Genomic DNA, 25,179 nt, shown 5'->3' on the forward strand with positions numbered 1-25,179 from the left:
ATACCTGTCAGACGACCATGTGTAGCAGTCAGTAATAATCTTCTTCACGCAGCAGAATACGGTGTTTTACCAAATGGGTATCATCAACCCTGTGCGCTGGTGGGATAATTGCCTCAATGCTCACGGTGCTTTTGCCTTGTTGGCGTACCGATTTTTGACCATACTGTCTTGAACAGGAACTTTCTGATCACCCCTAGTATACTATAATTATTGTACAGAGTATAGTTTGTAACAGTGCTATTCATTGTATATTGAATTTATGTAAACTGTTTCACTCTGTTCCTTGGAATAAAACTGTATGTGTTCAACTATTAATATTTTAAGAGTTCGTTCAAAACTTTAATAATGCAGACCTCGCCCTGCTCCACCCTGTGTTACAAGTTATTGACTTGTGATATGTAATGATCAAACTAGAACTTCTTTCTCATCGCTCTTGTCTTTTATGATCTCCCTTTCATAATTAGAGTATTGGATGCTATAGGCGTTTATAGTGATGTCTCCATTCTGCTTTTCCAAAATGTGAACATGTTTTAGCTCTGTAGGAAATGATATGTTGACAAAAATTTATTTATTTACACATGTCAATATTTAGACTCTAGTAAACATTTTATCTACAGAACATAAACCTGCTAGAACCGATAACATGAAACATGCATTGTCCTAGGACTCCACATTTGTTACTATGTTTCATTTTTTCTCCCACACAAAATACCTTATTTTCAATTACATTAATACGATGTTTATGTAATTTTTTAATGCCCAGACAGAATCTCTCTTTTGAAAAGTTAAGGTTTCTCTAACACTTTACAAATGAAATTAACTGTGTAACTGTCATCAAATGGTTCAAATGGCTCTAAGCACAATGGGACTAAACATCAGAGGTCATCAGTCCCCTAGACTTAGAACTACTTAAACCTAACTAACCTAAGGACATCACACGCATCCATGCCCGAGGATTCGAACCTGCGACCGTAGAAGCAGCGCGGTTCCGGACTGAGGCGCCTAGAACCGGTCGGCCACAGAGGCCGGCTAACAGTCATCACTAACGTCAAATGGCATTAAATTCATTCTGTTGAGAAAGATGAAGCTTTCTTCACTTGACGTGAGCCAGAAAAACATGCAGACCAGAGAAAAAGTGACGTTAAGAGGCTGGTTAATCAGACAAACTACGTTCTCAAAAAAACGTGAAAGCAAACATTAAAGATGTGTCTCTTTAAACCCAATCCTGTTATCAACCACACTTGCACATTTCCGACTTCTCCATTTAGACTCAGCAGCAATCCATTCAAGATTATTGCTTGAATTTAGTTTAATGCATTTTGGTGGCACTTCCTCCATTATTATCTTGACACTAATGCAATAATATTACTTGATTGGTCTCAACGTTAACGATGGCACGTCCACGAAGTTTAGACAATTGAGAGATGCTGACCTTATCTTCTTCTTCCTTTTACTCTTCTTCTTCTTCCTCTTCCCCCTCCACTGGTTACTATTTGCTGCACACATTCAACCATGCCAGGTTCTGTGCTGCTTGATCAGGGTTACTAGACTGCAGTTGCTTCCAGATTTTGCAGTACTGAATGAAAAGCATGTCTGCATTACAGTAGGTAGGCGAATTTGGTTGCGCTATAGATATGGCATCCTCTGGGGTAAACTATTCCGAAGGTAAAATAGTCCCGCATTCAGATGTCTTGGCGGGGCTACTCAGGAGGACGTCGATATCAGGAGATATAAAACTGTAGTTCTACGGATCGGAGCGTGGAATGTCAGATCCCTTAATCGGGCATGTAGGGTAGAAAGTTTAAAAAGGGAAATGGATAGGTTAAAGTTTGATATAGTGGGAATTAGTGAAGTTCGGTGGCAGAAGGAACAGGACTTCTGGTTAGGTAAATACAGGTTCTTGTACCATTTGTCATAGGTGAATGGTTGTTCCAGGTCGACAAATCCTACGAGCATGTCTTGATTGTTCATCAGTCTTGCTTCTATTAGGAACACCAATGTCAGAACTGCCTCTCTGGTGCCTTTACCTTCCCTAAGGCCAGACAGATCGCCATCTAACACATCCTCAATTTTGTTTTCCGTTGTTCTGAATATTATTCTTGCCAGCAACTTGGATGCATGAGCTGTTAAACTGACTGTGCGATAATTTTCACATTTGTCGCCCCCTGCAATCTTCGAAACTGTGGATTATTTTTTCTCCGAAAATCAGATGGTATCTCCTCAGATTCATATGTTCTACACAAGCATGAGTACTCATTTTGTTGCCACTTCCCCCAGTCAATTCAGAAATTCCAATGAAACGCTGTCTGTCCAGTGCATTTGTTCTATCTTAAGTCCTCCAAAGATATTTTAAATCCTGAGTCAAATACTGGATCCCCTATTTCTTCTAAATCGACTCTTTTTTCTCCTTCTATCTCATCAGACAAATCCTCCCCCTCGTAGACGCCTTCAGTGTTCCCACTTACTCGCTGCCTCCTCTGCTTTTAACAGTGGAATTCCTATTGTAAGACGTATGCATTGCCGGCGATGGGCGAGGCATGGCAGAGTCTCTGACCAGAGAGTAGTATATAGTTAGTTGTTGCTTGTCGCGAGTCGGCAGTGAGTCTTCAGTCCGTGCTAGTCTTCTGTAGTATGCAGTAGTCGATAGGAGTCGGCGCGTGCCTGCGCGTGTCGGCAGTTTGCTCTGGTCGGGACTCTGGAGGATGAGTATTATTGTAGAAGGTAAAGAAGCAGCCTTGCGCATATCTTGTAATGTGTATTAACTGTTATTAACTTCTTTCAAAAATGCCGCAATAATAATTTTCATAATATAAAGTAATTTTTTAAAGAAAAGCATTCATTTCAATTTAAAGAATATTTCCAATGCATGATCATTCGTTCCAACAATCAAAAATAAAAATATATACGCCAGCATTGCACGAAGCTGTGTCAAAAAAAATAAAATTTCTACATAAGAGCAGATATATTCGCAGTTTTTATTGAGGTAAGAATTTTTGCTTTTTTATTCAGAATACAGGGCCGAAGGGCAGCGCTGCTGCCTCATAAAATTTACCAGGTTACTAATTTTTTTTATTATTTTGGTGTTTAGGAATTTCTGTTTCGAACTTAACATTAAATGAGAAAATAATTTTGTGGGAACATTAAATGTGAATGCATTTCTGAACGGAGACTATAAATGGGAAGCAATTTTGTTCAGAGGTTACATTAAAATTAATTTTGTTCAGAGGTTACAATACTATAAAAATTCATTTTAATCATTATTTTTGTGGGGAGTTTACGCTTGGTCCATTTACATTATTATATTTCTGTGGGGAGGTTACACTTGGCGGCATCCGGCTAGGATCGTATTTCTTTGTGAATCTTCTGAGAAGTAGTCATATATCTGCTCTTATTTACTTAAATGTAGTTTGCATCTGGCGCAACGCTATTACTAATTTGTCACTCTTTCTTTCACAGATCATCGGCAATTTGTTGCTCTTTCTTGTAATTGTGTCTGTTGCATCTTGCATTGTTCTTGTTTCATTTTTGTGCTTAATTGTGATTTGTGAAAAATGCCGCGAAAAACTTTAACTCAGTGTAATAGTGACAGTCCTCCATTTGCAGACAATCAGTGCGTACCGACCACTAGTAATGATTTTGATCCTAATGATGAACAAATAAATTCAATTGTGTCTTTTGTTAATTTAACGACAATGACGCGGCACGTTCCATTACAATGAACGCTGCTCAGTTTAACGAACCCGATTTGCAAAATTTGAAATGTGAACAGATAAATTTTGCTAAAGAAAATGAACAGTGTACTCAAAGTACGACAGATTTATTTGATTCCGAGGTAGTGACTAATAGTGCACATCCGATTAGCGAACATTTTCAAGAATTACAGAATGACCAAATGGTTAAAGAAAACGTGACAAATGCACATACACCATCACACAGCACAGAGAATACAGTAGCTAATATTGGCATGGATCAAGTTATGGCATTATTGGTACAATTTAGTGAAAATTTTAAACAACTTAATGAACACAACAAACAAGTTAGTGAAAATTTCAAACAACTTAATAAAAAACAAGACAACCTTAATGAAAGACAAGACAACAGTTCTAAACAGTTGTATAAAAAATTAGACAACAATTCCAGACAGCTTAGTGAACAGATCACAGCCGTTGCCGCGCAATGTCATGATAATAAAGAACAATTACGTCAGGAAATTGAGGCTTGTGCTGGGAAAAGTAGTGAAGAAATTAGATCTGTTGCTCGAGAATTAAGGAATACGCAAGCAGCTGCAAAGACGAAATTAGTGCAGTCGGTAAACAATGCTCTGAAAACACAACACAGTCACGCGAGGAGTTTAAATTAATGTCAGCAGAACTTTCACGCACACTGGATGCAAAAGTAGATGCGAAATTCGACCAACAGAACAGTCAAATTGACGAACGCTTTAATCACCACCTACAAAACAGTGAAACGCGTTACCGTAAATTCCTACAGGAACAAAATAAAGTAAAACGACAAGTCATGGAAACAATTACCGCACAGAGACAGGAAGATAAACGTAAATTGTTTACGAAAGCTAAAACATACGTAGACAATAGTATTGCTACAGTATCAGGTGAAATTAATACTATCAAACAGTTGAACACCGAATTGCGTGATGAAATTTCCGATCTTAAATTAAAAACAGACACACACACAGTAGACTTTCAGACAGTGACTGACAGACTTGAACAATTTGAACTAATACAGGATTCCGATGTTATCAAAGCTGACGTTGAAAAATTGAACGAAACCACACATAAAATACAAAAACAAATTAATGCTTGTGACACTAGAAACGATGAACAGGTAAAAATACTGACTGAAAAATATGATGAATTGGCCAGTCGTATTGATGTTATCGAAAGTAATAATGACAGCAAATCAGACGACTTCGTTTAATCAAACACCTGAATTCCAAACTTTACAGCAGACGGTCAGTGAAATAGATTCGTCCAATAATACATTACGTAGAAAATTGTCAACTTTACAGCAAGAGGTAACAGAGATGAAAAATGTTTCAGCGTTTAACACATCACAGCAGACGCCACTTTGTGAACATTTGTCAGACTCACACAGCCAGTATAATTTGGGTAATTTACAGAGAGTACGTGAGCTAGATTTCGAACAGTCACAGACAAATAGATTCTCATACAATCGTGAACCTGTTCAGACATACAGAGACGATAATTTTGATTACAAACATTTTCTATCAGTGAGAAAATTTAACGTATTTAAAAATGACAGAACACATATTCACCCCTTGGATCGGATACAACAATTTAGCTTTGTTTTTCCACCGACTTGGCCCATAACACATAAACTGGAATTTATTTGCAGTTTTTTGGAAGGCGAACCGGCAACTCGTATGAGACCAATCGCGAGACAATGCTACTCGGTAGAAGAATTTCAAAATGCTTTTCTGTCAGTGTATTGGTCGAAGACGACACAGCGCGGAATTAAGGATCAATTAATTAGTTTACCGATTTATGAGAACTCGAATTTTCCCAGTGTCACGCAATTTTTTGAACACATGGTCCTACAAAACCATTACTTAAGTGAACCATACAGTGAATCTGCACTCATTGAATTATGTATTTCTAAATTACCACGATCATTAAGAGTGTCACTTTTAACGGGTCAACAGAAAGAAAATATTTCGGCATTCGGAGATCTGTTACAGCTTTTGGAAGTGCAGCAATCGGATTATTCCTTTGTAAACAAAAATTTTTCATATAATAACCAAGGTCAACAAACATACAGCAATTACGATCAACCACGCAATTTCAATAGCAAAGCTAATAGACGCTTCAGGAACGATAACCACCAGAACATTAATAACAGACAAAATTTTAATTATCAGTATCGTCAAAATTATCAGCAACAGGAACCTCATTTTGGTAACAATAGAGGTTTTTCTCCGCAACAGCAACAAAACCAACCGGTTAGCATACCTAACCAACAATGTAACGCACAAGGTCAACCGAGCTTTAATGTTTCGCCGCGTACGCGTATAGTAATGCACAACAACAAGGAAACCACTACGTACAGAAAACACATCATTTCAATTCCTATCGCAGTGCACCGTATAGAAATGACTATCATGACAGACGTAAAAATAATGAGCACAATTTTCAGCGTACATTTAATAACAGTCGGTCTTATCAGCAGCAAAATCATCCGCAATAACATATTATCGTGAATGAACCAGACAGTAGATATAATCCCGAACGTAATACGTCAGGAAGAAAGAACAGAACAGTACAAATAGTTGAAATGCCACAGCATCCTCCTGAAAATAATAGCACGTCAGATAGAATTTGACTAGATACAGTACAGGCTGCATCTTCCAGCAACGTAAGCAATACTTCAGATACACAGAATCTTGTTCACGAAAATGTTATTACTTTTGACGACATCCGAGACACTCTTTTGCAGGAAAGACCAGTTGTTCAAAAAACCATTTCACACCCTGTCATCGAAGTTAAAATTGGATCATCGAAATTTTCAGCAATAATCGATTCTGGATCACCTATGTCAGTTATAAATGAAGAAACTTTCAACGAGTGCAACAAAGAGAATACCTATCCTACGTTAACATTAGGCAAAACGAAAGTAAAAGGACCAGTATCTCGTAAAGGAGTAGATGTAAAATTACAGACACATTTATCATTTTGTATTGCAGGTCATACATTTCACTCAAATTTTTGGATTGTTCCTTTATTGACGGCAGACGTCATTTTAGGTATGAATTTTCTGGTACAACACGACGCAATTATTGACTTTTAAAACTCCTATTTAATGTTAAAGGATGAAAATGTACAACTGGCTTTAGAATTTCAGCACTCTTTATCTGCAGAAGAACAAACAATTAATCGCACAGAGGTCATTTCCGCATCACGTAACATGGACTGTCATTCCACATTGTTCACAGATATGTACGTACACAGCTATAATACCCCAGACGAAGCCGACTATGACGTTATACAGATGATTTATGATAAAGTTAAACAGAGCAGTGCAAATACAGACGACGAACGCATGCAATTACGCAAAATTCTTTTACAGCAAGCTCCAGTTTTTGTTAACGTGCCTGGTACTATGTCCGGTTTTATGTATGAATTTCAAGTTAAACAGCACGACACATTTAAAGCCAAACATTATCCCATTCCGTATATTCACAGAGAGCAAGTTAAGAAAGAATTGCAAGCTATGCTTGACCAAGGAATTATTGAACCGGCAGTCAGTCCGTACATAAACCCGCTCCATATTGTTAAGAAAAAGGATGGTTCACTTCGCCTCGTACTTGATTCGCGGCACATCAATGACATTATTATTAATGAAACAGATCGCCCACAGACACTAGAAGAACTTTTACAGATATTTCATGGTACTGCTATTTATTCCACATTAGATTTGAAATCGGGATTTTGGCAAATTCAACTCCATTCGAACTGCAGGAAGTACACGGCTTTTCTCTGTTTTGGTGACTGTTATCAATTTTGTAAGTTACCGTTCGGTTTAACAATTTCTTCAGCAGCATTTATTCGCTGTTTGAATACAATACTTCTGACAGAGCTTAAAGACAGAATCACAACGTACGTAGACGACATGCTTATTGCAGAAGCTAACTGGTCTGAACACAATCTGATTCTTGAACAACTGTTACGAACTTTTCGTGCACAAGGACTCACTGTTAATCTCAGTAAATCGCACTTTGGCAAAACTTCTATAAAATTTCTTGGACATGTAATTTCAGCAGAAGGCATTGCGCCTGACCCGGAAAAACTTCAAGCTTTACGTGACATCACTGTTCCTACGACGAAGAAACAACTACGCAGTTTTTTGGGCTTAATTAACTTTTTTCGTAAATTTATTCATTACTCTGCTTTAGACACATCTAGATTATGTCAATTGACAGGTAAAAACACTATTTGGTCCTGGGATAAGCAAGCACATTCTGAATTTATGAACCTGAAACATGGTTTGTTGAATGCACCACTTTTATCGCATCCAGATTTTACTAGAAATTTTCCCATTGCCACCGACAGTTCTGACACCGCTTTAGGCGTACACATTTTTCAGGAAATTGAAGTAGATGGCATTACAGTAGTTAAAAACATCGCCTTTGCAAGTCGCATTCCGTCACCTGCTGAACGCAATTATTCTGTTACAGAACTTGAAACATTATGTGTTGTATGGGCATTTACGAGATTTCGGCATTTTCTTTATGGAAGACATACCACCGTTTACACAGACCATAGAGCTATACAGTTTTTACTTTCGGCTAAATTTACACACGACAGATTAAGCAGATAGAAACTTTATTTACAGGAATTTAATTTTACAATTGTTCACATTCCCGGTACACATAATATTGTAGCAGACGCACTATCCCGTTCTCTCAGCAACAATCAGCAAGACATCGCAACCAACTTCTGCAAAACAAATTTCAGCGTCATGTACAGTCAACAAGTTGCATTTGAAAATTTCATTTCGTCGTCATTACAAGACATAGCAAAAGAGCAGAGTAAAGACAACGTATGGAAAGAAATTAAACACCTTTGGCAAGATAGGAATAATGTTACCATTAGAAACCATTACACTGTACGCAAAAACATTCTGTTTCGCCGCTCTCACCCTGACAGCAACAATTGGTTATTATGCATTCCTGACGAGCTGGTTAACAAATTAATCTGGTGTACTCATTTAAGTTACGCCAGAAAAATTTTTTCTCATACTGAGACAACTGTTATTTTACCAACATGGAAAAACGTATTCGACGAGTTTTAGCGTCATGTAAAATCTGCCAGAAAGCTAAGTCAGATACGACTTCACATATTCCTCCATTACATCCCATTGTACCTGTTAAATTGAGACACATGGCCGCTGTAGATATTTTTGGTCCGATTCCCAGAACTAATAGAGGTTTTTGCTACATTTTTGTCGCTGTTGAACTCATTTCAAAATTTGTTACCTTCACTCCGTTACGCAAAGCTACTGCTAAAACTGTATCGAAAGCATTTGTAAAACATTTTCTATTTCATGTGGGGAATGTGTTGAAAGTAATTTCCGACAATGGACCACAGTTTCGATCTGCTATATGGACACGTATGTTACGAGCTAGAAACATTTCTCCGATCTATATATCCAGGTACCATGCTTCTTCCAACCCTTGTGAACGATTAATAAAAGAAATTGGTGAACTATGTAGAATATACTGCCATAAAAGACATTGATTGGGACACACACATACTCTCATTCCAGGATGTAATTAATTCCATACCAAATGAATCTACTATGCTATCTTCGTCTGTTATACTGAAAAATGTTGAACCACCTAACAAAATTAAAAAATTAGTAACCTTTCCTACATCTCGTCGACTACGACACCATGAAATAATTGACATTGCGCTGAACAACATCAAACGTGCCGCAGAGCGCCGGAGAAGACAGCAAAAACAGGTTTGTACACGCCGTGACTTTCACATTGGACAGAAGATATTAGTACGTACACACTATTTATCCAACAGAGGAAAGAGTAGATGCAGTAAATTTGAGCTTCTATATGCATGTCCATATCGAATTCGCAGCATTCCTCACCCCAATGTAGTACACGTCGAAACTTTGAGAACCAGAAAAAGCAAGGGCAACCACTTTATCTCCAACATCAAACCCTTTATTGAGTGAACATACTTTATGATTTATCACACTGTATTGCCATTTCCTTTTTTTATGACCACTTATGCAATTATATTTATGTGATTACTTACTGATGATTATCATATTTTTTCTTGGCAAGTGCCCGGCAAGGTAAGGTTAGCAGGTCGCTTTTCTTGTCGTTCCACATCAGACTGTGCACATTTTCCATTCTTCATGTATGTATGGTTGTTTTCCTGTTTTGTTTGTATGCACTATGAAATATTTAAGATATAACAAACATCAGTTGACTTTGACATTTTGCCTTATGATATCTCAACATCGTGACTATTTTACATTTTTTTTTTTTTTTTTGCTGCTACATTGTGATACTCTGTGTACATTTTTATTTTTGCACCTGAACACTGTCTATGTTTTTGACATATTACGTTTTCTGTCATGCTATGCTGTATGCTTAATTATATAGCTAGAAACCAGTTTTTATTTAATGGGTATATGATTTAAATGCAAGACATTAATCATTGTTTATCATTTTCAGAAATAAATAACGTGTAAACGAAATAAATTAAACAGAAATGGGAATTTCACATTCGAAATGAGCGAAAGAAGATGAAATACCTCGTCACGAATTGTAAATGGATCAGAATTAACAAGCATTAACGAGAATATACTATACACATCGTATGATTGCAGTCTTAACAAATTTTTTCTTTCAGAATACGAGGCGATTGATGCAGGCTGTCAGACAGAACTACACATCTTAGTTTTAGTGATGAAATATGCTAGAAATAAGGAATAGTTGTATAATGAATAATGAAGTGACTTTTTTGCAGATGATAATGAATGATGATGGATAGTGATGAAGAGTATGCTACTATGGATAATGAAGTTTTTCTTTATAGATGATGATAATAATGGAATTATGATGATATGGATAATGAAGTTTTTCTTTGCAGGTGATGAAGTTTTTCTTTGCAGATGAGGATAATGTTGAAGTTTATGTATTTATGCTATGTAGTTGTTTAAGTATTTGTTGCAGTTCTCGTTTTGACAGTATGTCTTATGTCGCATGGTATAATGACTGAAGGTTTTGGAAAGGACAGCTAGAGAACATTTATATTTAATACACATTTCATTACCTGTTAATTCGAAGTTCACTACTTTTCAGCATAATATGCGTTTCTTCTTTCAGTTTAATAATCCATTTTGTATGTTTTGCAGGAGAAATTATTCACGAAATTAATACGCTATAAGCAGTTAATCATTAAACCTGTTCTAGTACTTGCATTTTCCTTACCCATCTGTGTGTGTCATTCATGAATGTGATCACATATACTCCACTTGTTTCATAACTTTGCTACAGCTGACTCATGACGAATGACGTTACACATCTTCATTTGCAGCAATAACTCAAAAGCAAATATTGTTATTCCCCAGTAATTAATTATCGATCGCAACGCAATGCATTGCTAGCACAAAAAAAAAATGTATTACCAGTCCCAAATAGGAATTTCTGTTTCGAACTTAACATTAAATGAGAAAAGAATTTTGTGGGAACATTAAATGTGAATGCTTTTCTGAACGGAGACTATAAATGGGAAGCAATTTTGTTCAGAGGTTACATTAAAATTAATTTTGTTCAGAGGTTATAATACTATAAAAATTCATTTTAATCATTATTTTTGTGGGGAGTTCACGCTTGGTCCATTTACATTATTATATTTCTGTGGGGAGCTTACACTATTGCATCTTAACGTTACAACCCTTGCTTTTTATATTTCTCCGAATGTTGTTTTGATTTTTCTACAAGCTGAGTCAGTCATTTTATCTTCGATTTCTTCACAGTTTTCATGCAGCCATTTCGCCTTAGCTTTCCTGCACTTCCAGTTTATTTCATTCCTAAGTCACTTGTATTTCTTAATTCCTGGAATTTCCCGAAAATTCTTGTACTTCTTTCATCGATCAACTGAAGTATTTCTAATCCTTACCCACGATTTCTTTGCAGATACCTTCTTCGTATCTATGCTTTTTTCCGGCGTCTGTGAGTGTCCATTTTAGAGATGTCCATTCCTCTTCAACTGAACTGCCTACTGATATATTCCTTATCGGAGTATCTATAACTTCAGGGACCTTCAAGCGTATCTCTTCATTCGTTAGTACTTCTGTATCTCACTTCTTTGTGCACTGATTCTTCCTGACTTCTCTCATAAACTTCGGCCTACTCGTCAACATTGCTAAATTCTGATCTGACTCTATATCTGCTCCTGGGTGCGTCCAACAATTCAGTATCTGATTCCGGAATTTCTGATCCAATCTGTCTGAAATCTTCCCGTATCTCCCGGCCTTTCCTCATTATACCTCCTTCTTTCGTGATTCTTGAACAGCCTGTTCGCTGTCATTAGCTGCAATTTATTATAGAACTCAATTATTCCTTCTACTCTCTCATTGCTAGTACCTATCACATATTCTCCATTACCCTTCCTTCTACTCCTTCCCCACAACAGCATTCCAGTTCCCCATGACTATTAGATTTTCATCTCTCTTCACGAGCTGTATTATCTGTTCAATATCTTCATATACTTTCTGTATCACTTCATCTTCGGCTTGCGACGTAGGCATGTATACCTGAACTATCATTTTCGGTGTTCGTTTGTGTCGATACTGGTGAGAACAAACCTACCATTGAACTGTTCACAGTAACTCACTCTCTGTCATACCTTTCTATTCACAACGAAACCTTCTCCTGTTACACCATTGTTGCTGTTAATGTTACCCCATACTCGTCTAACCAGAAATCCTTGCGATATTTTCATTTCACTTCACTGACCCCAGCTATATCCAGATTGCCTCTTAGCATTCCCCTTTCAAATTTTCTGTCTTCCCTACCACGTTCAGACTTCTCACATTCCACACTCCGCCATGTAGAGCGTTGTCCCTTCAGTGGTTATTGAAACCTTTCCTCATGTTCACACACCCCCCCCCTGGCAGTCAATCCCTGAAAATTCAAATGGGGAACTAGTCTGGACTCTTTTGCCAATGGAGAGATCATCGTGCCACTTTTTCAGTTACAGGCTACATGTCCTCTTGATACCCAATAGGTGTGTTTAATGCACTGATTTCCATTGCCTTCAGCATCCTCATGCCGTTTACAGCGGGCGTTTGAAGTGATGACCATTGGTATCAATGCAGTGTTGCAATCTTCTGATCATGGACTGCGTACATGCCACATTTGTGACCTTGGTTGACCCTCAAAAACCATACTGTTACACATCATTGGATTCGTCTCGAGAGCCGCTATCAGAAAATAAGTATCAAAGTATATAATCCCATAAAAAAAGTTGACCTTCACATCTCTGACGCGCCCCAACATAGCAACAAGAAACCAAAGTCATATTATGTGCCGCATTGTCCCATGCAACAATTGTACCACAAGCCTTTCAGCTACTACATACTTTCCGAGTTATTCTAGGTGTGCAATAGTTAGTGACTCACCCTGTATATTGATTACACCCACCTGGATAGCCGTGCGTTTCAAAGTGTCGTTTCCTGGCCGGGGAGGAGCACCGGTCCCCGATCCCATCCGCCTGACGTATTAAGAACGAATGTCGGCGTGCCGCCCAGCCTGGCTATGGTTTTTGGGCTGTTTCTCACGTACGACTAGGTGAACACCGGGCTGGTACCCAAGATCCGCCTCAGCCGCATGATTCGGAAACGTATAAAAACCTTTCACTCACTTTTATGTGAAAAGTACACGAAAACAGGTGGGTACACAGATTCCGTTTTGGGGCGTGGAGGGTAACGGGTCGGCGGCAGAGAGGGCAACAGGCCTCTCCTTGAGTTAACCATGCCACATACCGTTCATAGTCCTGCCAACCCATGAGCAATGCTGTACAAAGGGAAAGAAGGATATTAAATTATGGCCATCTTATTTTTGTCTTGTTTTAGAGACACAGTGTCATTACGTTCGCCCAACTTAAACTCGCATGCGATCCTACCATAATTCTTTTACTTTGGAATGGAATGTACTATATAGGAAACTGGGTAGCCTAACGGCACTATGGTAGACACTCGTTGTGAAATTGAAAATTATAAGATACAGTCTAGGCAATACAACGAGAGAAAGAGAGATAGGCACTTGTACAATTGTAAGATATATTCGTCAGTATGCTGCGTTGCTTTATTGGAGTGGAATAATAAGTTAAACCGTAAAAAGGTGGTCTGTAGCACTAATTTACTGTGCTATGTTATCTGCGCGTTTGATTTGCTGAACGTTTCACACGGATCATGCAGCCGTATTAATACAGGTGTAGATATCAGTTTCCATCCTCCACTCCACTGGCTCCCTAACCTCCACTCTACTGACTGCTATTTCCACCTACTCACCGATTTCGCTTTCAAGAAGGAACTTTACAGTTTTGGATACACGAACGTCAGCTTTCAGTAGCAGGCAGTGGTCAGTAATCAATGGAAATAATGCAGACATTGGAGGCCAGAATGTATTCCATGATCCCTAAATAAGCTGTCTCCCTTACACTATTTTACCAAGGTCTTAATTCACATAGCTCTAAGTGCGGTTAGCTCAAAAGCCCTCAGCAGCACGACATTGTGGGTGCACGAACTAGCGAAATTTTAACGTGGCTTGGCAGAAGTTATGTCCATTGTAATTATCCGGGCTGTTATGCCGTGGTCGGTTGATGAATTCTGTGTCAATTCCCAGTCAGTAGCGAGCCAGTGGGTGTGTTGGACCTTCCATCGAGCTACGGACCCCCTTGAAGATGTCTCCCGCAGTCGGAGACGAAAAGTTGGGAATTGACACAGAATTCATCAACCGACCACGGCATAACATCCTGGATAATTATAATGGACATGATATTCCCGGCCGTGAAAGTCTACATTTTAGTATTGGCAGAAGTTGTCGTGTGCGACGAAACTGACTAGAATATTGGTACAAATTGTGATCACTTCCGTGGTTAGAACCATCACATACAACTGACTGATTGATCAGCACCACTGCGCCTGTTACATCCTTATTAAGAACAGACATCCAAAGCCCAAAGACTGTAGGCATATCTGTAAAGTACGCACTATTCATTACAGTGGAAGTGCTGTAAATACAGCAAAATGCGAAGCAGAAAACACGCCTTGAGAGTATACACTGTCCGCTTACGTTAATGTGACCAATTGTCGAAAGCCGGAGTAACCACATTTAGCAGTGCGGACTACTGCGAGAAGTGCTGGGAGCCTGTCAGCCACGTTCTCGAAGGTAGCGACAGACGTGTGGAGCCATGCCGACTCTAGTGCCTGCTGAGGATCCATGGAGCGAACACCCCGATCAGGGTGGTCCCATACATTCTTCATTGTGTTTAAATCCGGGGAGTTTGGTTGCCAGGGGAGTACAGTAAACTCATACTGGTGCTCTTCGAACAACGCACATACACAGCGAAGTGTGTGACACGTAGCATTGTCTTTCTGGTCGACGCCATCGTACCGAGCAAAGACTTTTTTGAACCGTGATTTTTACTTTCAAAATCTTTTCTTAAAAAATTACTTTATTTACTAGCGATTTATCAAGAATATTAACACATTTATTCACACTACGTGAGTGTGGAAGTAGTTGCCAGTGGGTAACTGATGAAAACAAATTTCTTTCAACAAATGGAAATTTTATTCCTAAAACCCTTTCTTTAAAAAAAAAAACAGATTTAAAAATTTCAATCAGAAAGCACTCTCTAAATATCAAGTTACAATTTATTCAAAAGCCGAAATCACAATTTGTTTTGGCAGTATGAGCTTTCGGGCTGAGAAGCTTGCCGCTCCATTTTAACACGGCCGTAGTCACGACCGCTCACAACCACCTCTGAAAGACTACACTGGTGCAAATCTGCAACACTACAGATTAATTTAACCTAAAAATTCTTACAACTCACACCAACACATAAAGTATGCACCCCGTAGGAGGGATGGAAGTGGTACATAACACTCACATTTTAAAAAAATTATTTGGCACCGAAAGTGCAACTTGTTTTTAAAAGAAAACTCTTACGGTGGAAGGGTGGCAACTTTATATACTAAAATGACCATTTAAATAAAAACCCATGAAATGCAGTCTTACATAAAATGTACAAAACATGCCCTACATTACACATATACCGCCTCTCAAGATGATAGGCAAGATAAAAAGATATTTCAGGAATTCGGCCTTTACACCTTAAGCAATAAATTCGTTAACACAGAATCCGACAAACATGACAGAGGCAGCTATTAACGTACCGCAGACCGACGGACAGACAGACACTAACTGCCTAACAAATGCGGACGGGAGACAGACGAGCCAGCTGGGGACGAGAGACTGACCAAGAAAACAAGTATAATTTAACAAGTAAATAAAACAACATCTCACGAATCACTCAACTTCTAATAAACTGCGATGTCTGGCGAAGACCTGGCGCAGCACCCCCAAAACGCTCTCCCGAACTGTCCTCTGCCAGCCGCTTCAACGGACGCAGGAAGGCGCGCTGATCTCCCGTCTCACGGCGTCGCAGCGCGCACCGGGCAGACCGATGTCGCAGGTTGGCTCCTGTTGCTCTCTTGTTGACCGCGAAATCCACTACCCCTCGCTATACGACGCGGCCCACTGGACTGACGTGGCGACCTCACATGCGCCGACGCTCAAGAAGGACAAGTCATCTTGTATCCCAGCGCGCGACCGACCGACCGATCGTACCAACCGCCAATGACAAACCGCCTGAACAAACTCTCGCAACAGGCGGCCTAACATGCTAGCGCTACAGACGACACACGGACACTGAATGCTCCACACTGACCCGGCTGACCAACTGACCAGACTCCCCCCTAGCGATCTCATCGCGCCCCTTAAATGCACGTGAACAGGCTACCTTTCCCCTTTTCTACCAGAGGGAGACACCAAAGCTGCGATTGCCACAGCGGCGCCACCGCCAGAAACGGAGGGCGACTGCTTCACACTACGCGCTGCGGCGCGCTCTTCAAAACAGCAATTTTTACCACGGCTCAAGTTTGCATGTAGGGATGAACGTGGTCCCCAACTATAGATTCACACTTACGATGATCCACTGTGCCTTGCAGAGCGCCGAGACTACAGAGTGAATGCCCCGAAAACATTCCCCAGAACATGACGCTCCCTTTGCTAGACTGAGCCCTTGCGACGATTGTTGCAGGGTAGTTTCTCTCACACATTTCACGACGTACACACCAACAGTCATGTATCCGATGGAGCATAGAAGGTGGTTCATCTCAAAAGACTATCTGCTTCAATTCAGTAGATGTCAAATTGCGTTATTGGCATGCAGACTGCAGCCTTCGTCGCCGAAGAACCGCAGTGAGTATTGCTGCATTAACCAGGCGCCTGCTGCTTGGGACCATACGCAGCAGCAACATTCGCTGAACGCTCGCTGTGGACACCCTGCTGGTAGCCCCTCGGTTCATCTGGACGGTCAGCTGCTGAACAGTTGCTCGTCTATTCTCCTGTACACCTCTCCGCAGCTGTCGTTTTCCCCCGTCGTCTCTGGCCCTTGATGTACCACAGCTGCCTCGGCGCCGGTTTCAACTGGCGCGATTTTATACTCTAACCACTGCTGCCCGTAAACTCTTCCCAGATTTAGCCGTTTCGAAAATGCCTCCACGCTTGGCCTGAAATTGATAATCATGCCCTGCTGGACGTCAGATACATCGCTCCCTTTCCGCATTACGACACCAAGTAAGCTGTTTTCCGCGTCTCTCCGACACGCTTTGTATACTACCCAATCCTAACGCTGTCACCTGCAGTCTGTGAATGGTTATAGCACGTTGCCGTCGAACATTAGCGGTGACCACATTAATGTGACAGAACCGCGTATGAAAAAATTCTCTAACTCCGACGTTTATTGGTATACACTCCTGGAAATTGAAATAAGAACACCGTGAATTCATTGTCCCAGGTAGGGGAAACTTTATTGACACATTCCTGGGGTCAGATACATCACATGATCACACTAACAGAACCACAGGCACATAGACACAGGCAACAGAGCATGCACAATGTCGGCACTAGTACAGTGTATATCCACCTTTTGCAGCAATGCAGGCTGCTATTCTCCCATGGAGACGATCGTAGAGATGCTGGATGTAGTCCTGTGGAACGGCTTGCCATACCATTTCCACCTGGCGCCTCAGTTGGACCAGCGTTCGTGCTGGTCGTGCAGACCGCGTGAGATGACGCTTCATCCAGTCCCAAACATGCTCAATGGGGGACAGATCCGGAGATCTTGCTGGCCAGGGTAGTTGACTTACACCTTCTAGAGCACGTTGGATGGCACGGGATACACGCGGACGTGCATTGTCTTGTTGGAACAGCAAGTTCCCTTGCCGGTCTAGGAATGGTAGAACGATGGGTTCGATGACGGTTTGGATGTACCGTGCACTATTTAGTGTCCCCTCGACGATCACCAATGGTGTACGGCCAGTGTAGGAGATCGCTCCCCACACCATGATGCCGGGTGTTGGCCCTGTGTGCCTCGGTCGTATGCAGTCCTGATTGTGGCGCTCACCTGCACGGCGCCAAACACGCATACGACCATCATTGGCACCAAGGCAGAAGCGACTCTCATCGCTGAAGACGACACGTCTCCATTCGTCCCTCCATTCACGCCTGTCGCGACACCACTGGAGGCGGGCTGCACGATGTTGGGGCGGGAGCGGAAGACGGCCTAACGGTGTGCGGGACCGCAGCCCAGCTTCATGGAGACGGTTGCGAATGGTCCTCGCCGATACCCCAGGAGCAACAGTGTCCCTAATTTGCTGGGAAGTGGCGGTGCGGTCCCCTACGGCACTGCGTAGGGTCCTACGGTCTTGGCGTGCATCCGTGCGTCGCTGCGGTCCGGTCCCAGGTCGACGGGCACGTGCACCTTCCGCCGACCACTGGCGACAACATCGATGTAATGTGGAGACCTCACGCCCAACGTGTTGAGCAATTCGGTGGTACGTCCACCCGGCCTCCCGCATGCCCACTATACGCCCTCGCTCAAAGTCCGTCAAATGCACATACGGTTCACGTCCACGCTGTCGCGGCATGCTACCAGTGTTAAAGACTGCGATGGAGCTCCGTATGCCACGGCAAACTGGCTGACACTGACGGCGGCGGTGCACAAATGCTGCGCAGCTAGCGCCATTCGACGGCCAACACCGCGGTTCCTGGTGTGTCCGCTGTGCCGTGAGTGTGATCATTGCTTGTACAGCCCTCTCGCAGTGTCCGGAGCAAGTATGGTGGGTCTGACACACCGGTGTCAATGTGTTCTTTTTTCCATTTCCAGGAGTGTATTTCAAGTAACATACCCACCAAATTAAACAGTGGTAAGTAGGCTGTTTAGTTTTTTATGTTGATAACGCCACGTAGTGCTCTGTATGAAAATCGATGACTGCGCTGTGTGTAGTCTGTGGCTGGTTGGACTCATTGTTGAAATATTCGCCTGTGTAGTGTTGGGCAGTTGGATGTGAAGAGCGCGTAGCATTGTGCAGTTGGAGGTGAGCCGTTAGCAGGTGTGAATGTGGAGAGAGCGATGCCAGATTTCTGAGAGCTGAGAGGTTACTGTAAGCGGACGATCTGGACGTGTGCCCGCCAGAAAATGGAAATTTGTAAAGATGGATGTCATGAATTGATAGATGTGTATATGATGACTTTTGAACACTATTAAGGTAAATATTGTTTGTTGTCTATCAAAATCTTTCATTTGCTAACTATACCTATCAGTAGTTAGTGCCTTCAGTAGTTACAATCTTTTATTTGGCTGGCAGTATTGGCGCTCAATGTATTGCAGTAGTTCGAGTAACGAAGATTTTTGTGGGGAAGTGATTCATGAAAGGTACAGGTTGTTGTTAGTCCGGGCCATTCTTTTGTAGGGATTATTGAAAGTCAGACTGCGTTGCGCTAAAAAAATGTTGTGTGTCAGTTTAGTGATGATCAGAGTAAGTAAAGAGAGAACTGTCTGAGTACGTTCAGTTATGCTCAGCTGTTTGAAAATCAAATAACGTAGAAGTTTACGAGCGCAATCATTTTTAATTTTCAAAGGGGACGTATCACAGTGTTTAACGAAGTACAACAGCACGAGCTCCAAAGAAAAGTGCAAAGAATGGCTGGTAGCAGCATAATCAAGTAAGATGGTCGTTCACATTTTCTGAGATTTAACTTTCTGATTTTAATTAACTCTTTTTGCGGAACGTACTCCAGTAATAAACGACAAACACCTTTTGTGTCATGCTTAATTTCATCATTAATTTCCCTGAAAAGGTAATCGGTAATATGGATATGCGAACCTAACACCCCCTCTTAATCGTTTCTAGGCTGTTTGCTAACATCAAACTACTGACGAATGAAAACGTAATGCCAAGAATTTTCATTCTCACCGCCCGCGTAGAACTGTGAGGTTGATTAAGAAGAAACAAATCAGACCATTCCACCACTAGGGCGACCGTTTCTGTGCCGTCACAGTGAACTTACGATGTTCCATACCACAGATCTTTTCAGAGATAAATTGCAAAACGAGGGGTGGGGGTGGGGGGGGGGGAGGGGGGGAATCGAATAAATTCCGTGATATATAGCGCGCTATCATCTGATCTCACGCAGAGACGCAGTACATCAAAATGTCGGCAACAAAATTACCTTCTGCATCCTACTGCCTACTGTTTTAGATAACTGCTGTGTACCACTCTTCAGTTTATCACTTGTTGACTGTGGACAAAACTTCAAAATACCTTAGTAATCGTCACCTTAGTATGCGCTAGTAATGAGTGGATGGGCAAATATCTATTAGGTACATTACGTATGTAGATTATGGACAGTTGGGAATGTGGGTCTCACGGGAAGCGTCCAAGGGATAAGTCCCTGCAGTGGCGCTATTCGTCTGTGTCTTCGGTGGCTCAGAGCGTCGGCCAAATAAGCAGGAGATCCCGGGTTCGAGTCCCGGTCTAGACACACATTTTTAGCTGCCCCATCAAGTTATGTCAACAACACCTGTCGGCAGCTGAGAGTTTTAATTAATTATCATTTATCACAAATTGAAAAATCAGACACAAACTCGCACCCACAAATTGTAGCACTCGCGTGTTTCTGTGACTTGACTAATTCCAGCTGAGACTTATTGATGACGTAGTTGTGGGATACATTACGTGTACATGCTCGCAGGCAGCACTACAGTACATTAATAGTACACCTTACAACAAGCAATTTATTTCAGTACGCTCAGAGCATACAGAAGCTAACATAGCAAAGTATAGTGGTAAATTTCAGGAAACTCACTTTTTGTAGATCGTTAAGGACTTAAAAATTCAAATGAAAAAATTGAACAATGCCTAGGTTTCGCACGGCCGCCTCATGCTCCATCCATTATGGGAAAAATTTAACTATCGTATGCATGTTTGTCGTGCTTCCGGTGGAGGGTAATGGAATGTGTTAAAAATAATAGAAAACTTTGATCGTAAATGTAATTGTGAAAATTATAAAAAGTACTTCGATGGTTTATGCGAATTCAGATAATGGAGATAGCTACCTAAAATAGGATGTTTCTTCTGCAAACAACATTCTAGACCTAATGTAAGGTAAAATTTTACCCCACATTTCTACCGATATTAAAGTAAAATATGTAGCCAGGTGAAATAAGATATATCCCCTTGCAATACACTGTACCATGAATTTATAATGCCTTAAAATTTTACATCTCCTCAACAAATATTACTCTTTGAAAACACACAAAAATCGATAAAACAGATAATCAGGGAATTTATCTAGATGAGGAGATCTACAATTTTATGACTTTTGTAAATAGTTGCTCTGGTTTAGTAAATATAAGAACAATATCCTTGATGAGTTACTAAGAAGTCGACACTGGGCATGGTACTGAAAAATACAATAGAGGAAGACGAATTCCGTTAAAAATTGTTTTCAGTTTTTTGCAAAGGCGAAGAATGTCACAATGTCACTCGTCTGGACCGATCGAGGTGGCGCAGTGGTTAGACACTGGACTCGCATTCGGAAGGATCAACTATGGAACAAATCCCAGTCATCGACTTTGACCTCGTTATTTCCTTTTCTTATTTGTCCTACATCAGATTGGGCCATCATGATTTAGATTTTCCGTGATTTCCCTAAATCGCTCCAGGCAAATGCCGGGATGGTTCTTTTCAAAGGGCACGGCCGACTTCCTTCCCCGTCCTTCCCTAATCCAATGAGACAGGTGACCTCGCTGTCTGGTCTCCTTCTCCAAAAAAAAAGAACAACAAATCACTCGACTGGATTAGTCCAAAGAATATGAAACTAACTAGATATTTAATTTCTTTCAGTCAAGATTTTATGGAGGAGTACTCTACCCTTTAAAAAAATCTCACTCATATTTTCCTTCAATGGCTAGCTGCTATCAAACGTAAAAACTAGCCACTCTGTATTATTTTTAGATTTATTACGTCTTTCAGTAATATGCTTTTTCGTATCGTGTAAACAGCAAGAAGAAAACGCCACAAAACTAAGTTTTCCACTAAGTAAACGGAGGAACTAGGAAGCAATTGTACGAGAACATTACCGTAAAGAATTCATCGCTTTGTAAACACTTGATATGACGTAGCACATTCAGTTAGTTACGCAGAATAACTTTACTCGACGACGAGCACACTTTGGTAACTGCGTCCTCGAAACACAGTCTCCTATCTTTTGTTTACCGCTGTACCTCTTCCTCCAGACAACCTGTGCTGACTATATCTTAAATGACACCTGGACGACGAATATTGTCAGAAGGTGTCTTGATGTGTGGAAAAGGGTCGCCGGAAATAATGAGTGGCGTGAAACAGAGGAAGTGAAAAGTCTAACTTAACAGCAGGACAATTTACAAACCTGACGTGGTATCTTTATTCAGTCTGACGTATGTGACAAAACTACTCTGACGGTAAATGTGACTTGATCGATTAGAAGTGGTAACTTTTGATGTGTATTCTGCGATTAGTATTTCACACGTACATCCGTTCGGTATTCCGTTAAGGTCTTACTAACAGCAAGTTCGTAGTTGTACATCATTCCTAGCTGTAATTTTACTGATCTAAGACTTTTTTCTCGATATTATCTTGCTTCAGTCGCCTCACATGGGAACTCTGAACCTAGGGACATCGGGGTACTCAGTCGTACTTCAGTACTCCGGTACTGTTCCAGAGAAATGCGGTAAGCATTCGGGTAGGCCTGTTCTTTCCACAGCCTCTGTCTCAGCTGTTGTCGGAAGAGATGAATGTAGCAGCCAGCCCCCAAAGGTCTTACGATGTCTTGCTTAGCACAAGTAAAACTGTTCCGTTTAGACTCCATCATTTGTGGCCGGTTGTTGCTGAAGAGTCATGCACCAGTACGATTCACCAAGCATTTCGGTGTCTCGTGGAGTCATTTCTATTGCGAGTAGCCGAATGGACAGCACAAAATAAGCCACTAATTATCAACTATGGAACAAATCCCAGTCATCGACTTTGACCTCGTTATTTCCTTTACTTATTTGTCCTACATCAGATTGGGCCGGCTACATCGACAAGTGTCTCATGATGTATACTTCGTTCCTGCAACAGCTGCAGTTTTCTACGTGTTCGTGCGTGCTGCAGGGCTTCGTCGCATAGGGAAGTAATTCGCAGCGCTGGCTTTGGAAACGACGTAGAAAATTATTTGAGCTCAGTAACATTGTGATCGTGGTGCGGCGACTAATGGGTTACCTGCGAACAAAGAGAATTCATTTAGTTCGGTGGAAAACAGAAGCCGGCAGCAAACTTCTGGAGCGTAAAATTGTTTCGGCAGCGCTGTGGGACTGGCAGAATAGGTGACCGTCGACGCTTCGAGCCAGAACGAGTTTTCACAAGCAATGAGGTAGTCGGATGACTCTGTTGTGCTGTTTTTGTTTCATATACACTGCAGCTGGTATCATATTTATATATATTCTGTGAAAACAACCGCTTTCATTCACAGTGTTACTGCATGGGGTAGCTACCGTTTGTATTATAAAATGTTTGTAACTACATGATGCCAATTGTGAGTGATTTCCCTACATTTATACATAGTGCGCAGTACGTGTTCTTTCTATAGCGGTGAAGTAGAAATCAACGTTACAAAATGAGTCTTGCCTCGTTTATGATAGTATTAATGATATTTTATGAGAATATAAAAATTTTAGTAAAGTTATCATATTATTGATACACATATTCCTCAGTCCTGCACTCAGTTTCTTCTCTGTTTCGAGCACAAGTTGTTTGTTAGTTCTTTGTGACTGCCTGGAGTCACGGTGATATACGGGCAGTGTCTTTCACTAGTACCCAACACGGAGTAGTTCCCAGCCTCGATCCCAACCATTGGTTGAATTCTGAATACAATTCATTACCTATGGCTACCGAAGACTTCTGATATAAAGAACCAGACGCCCGTTTGCCAACAGACCTGTCAAGAAAGGCGAAGTAGCGGACAGTCATATGGCGTATCTTGTTGCCCTTGGAGTCGGTAACTGCCCCTAAGAGGCGAAAGAATCAGCAATGATCAACGGCATGAGGAAGAATAACGCAGTGGTAATCGCTCCATTACAGACGCATAATGTTTATCTACAGGTCTTGTGGCTGCTAAATGAAACACGTGTCGTGATAATCTCTTAACTGGCAAAAGATTCCGTACTTGTCTGCCGTTGGGATCACTGGCAAGGGGGAGGTGACCGTGAGAAAAAGTTAAATAACCAACGAAAGGGTAACTTTTACGGTGGTAGCATGAAAAGTCATAAATCTGAATGTTGCAGGGAAACTAGAGAATCTCAAAATGTAAATTACAAGGCTCAGTCTAAATACTGATGTGGAATGGGAAGAAAATCAGGATATTTGATCGGCTGAATATATTGTCTATCAACAGCGGCAGAAAATGGTATAAGTTTAGTAGTATCTCTCACAAGTTGGAATGTAGGATAGAGAACGAGTTACTATGAACTGTTCAGTCACAGAGCTGCCAGCAAAGGCCAACAACTATGTTTAGCGTCCTGTGGGTAGGATGTTACCGTAGTTGACGCATGGAGGTCGGGTCGAGGTCTGGACTATGAAAAGATTTGACCACCCTAAAGACATTGGTACGCTATCTGGTATGGTAGATGGCTGACTGAGGTCCGAGGGCGTGATTAAAGCAGTATTACAATATCAAACACTTATTGACAATAAAATACAATATTTGCTGCCTCAATGTTCAGGCATCCAGTGAGAGCAGGGCTCGTGGTAGCGTTCTGCCATCGAATGCGCCAGTCCACAGCTTGACGGCTCAGCAAGGACGAAATCACAAGGCCAGTCATTTTGCCTATGTTAGTGCTCAGCAGAATCCGTGCAAATTAAGGCTACGCACAGATTCCAGAAGACAAATGTCATGTCAGATTTGACCTTATTGTTGACTACACATACGGAAGGTGTCCACAAGTTCTGCTCGGAATACAGGAA

The sequence above is a fragment of the Schistocerca serialis genome, chromosome 1 (assembly GCF_023864345.2).
Source record: "Schistocerca serialis cubense isolate TAMUIC-IGC-003099 chromosome 1, iqSchSeri2.2, whole genome shotgun sequence".
Classification (NCBI taxonomy): Eukaryota; Metazoa; Arthropoda; class Insecta; order Orthoptera; family Acrididae; genus Schistocerca; species Schistocerca serialis.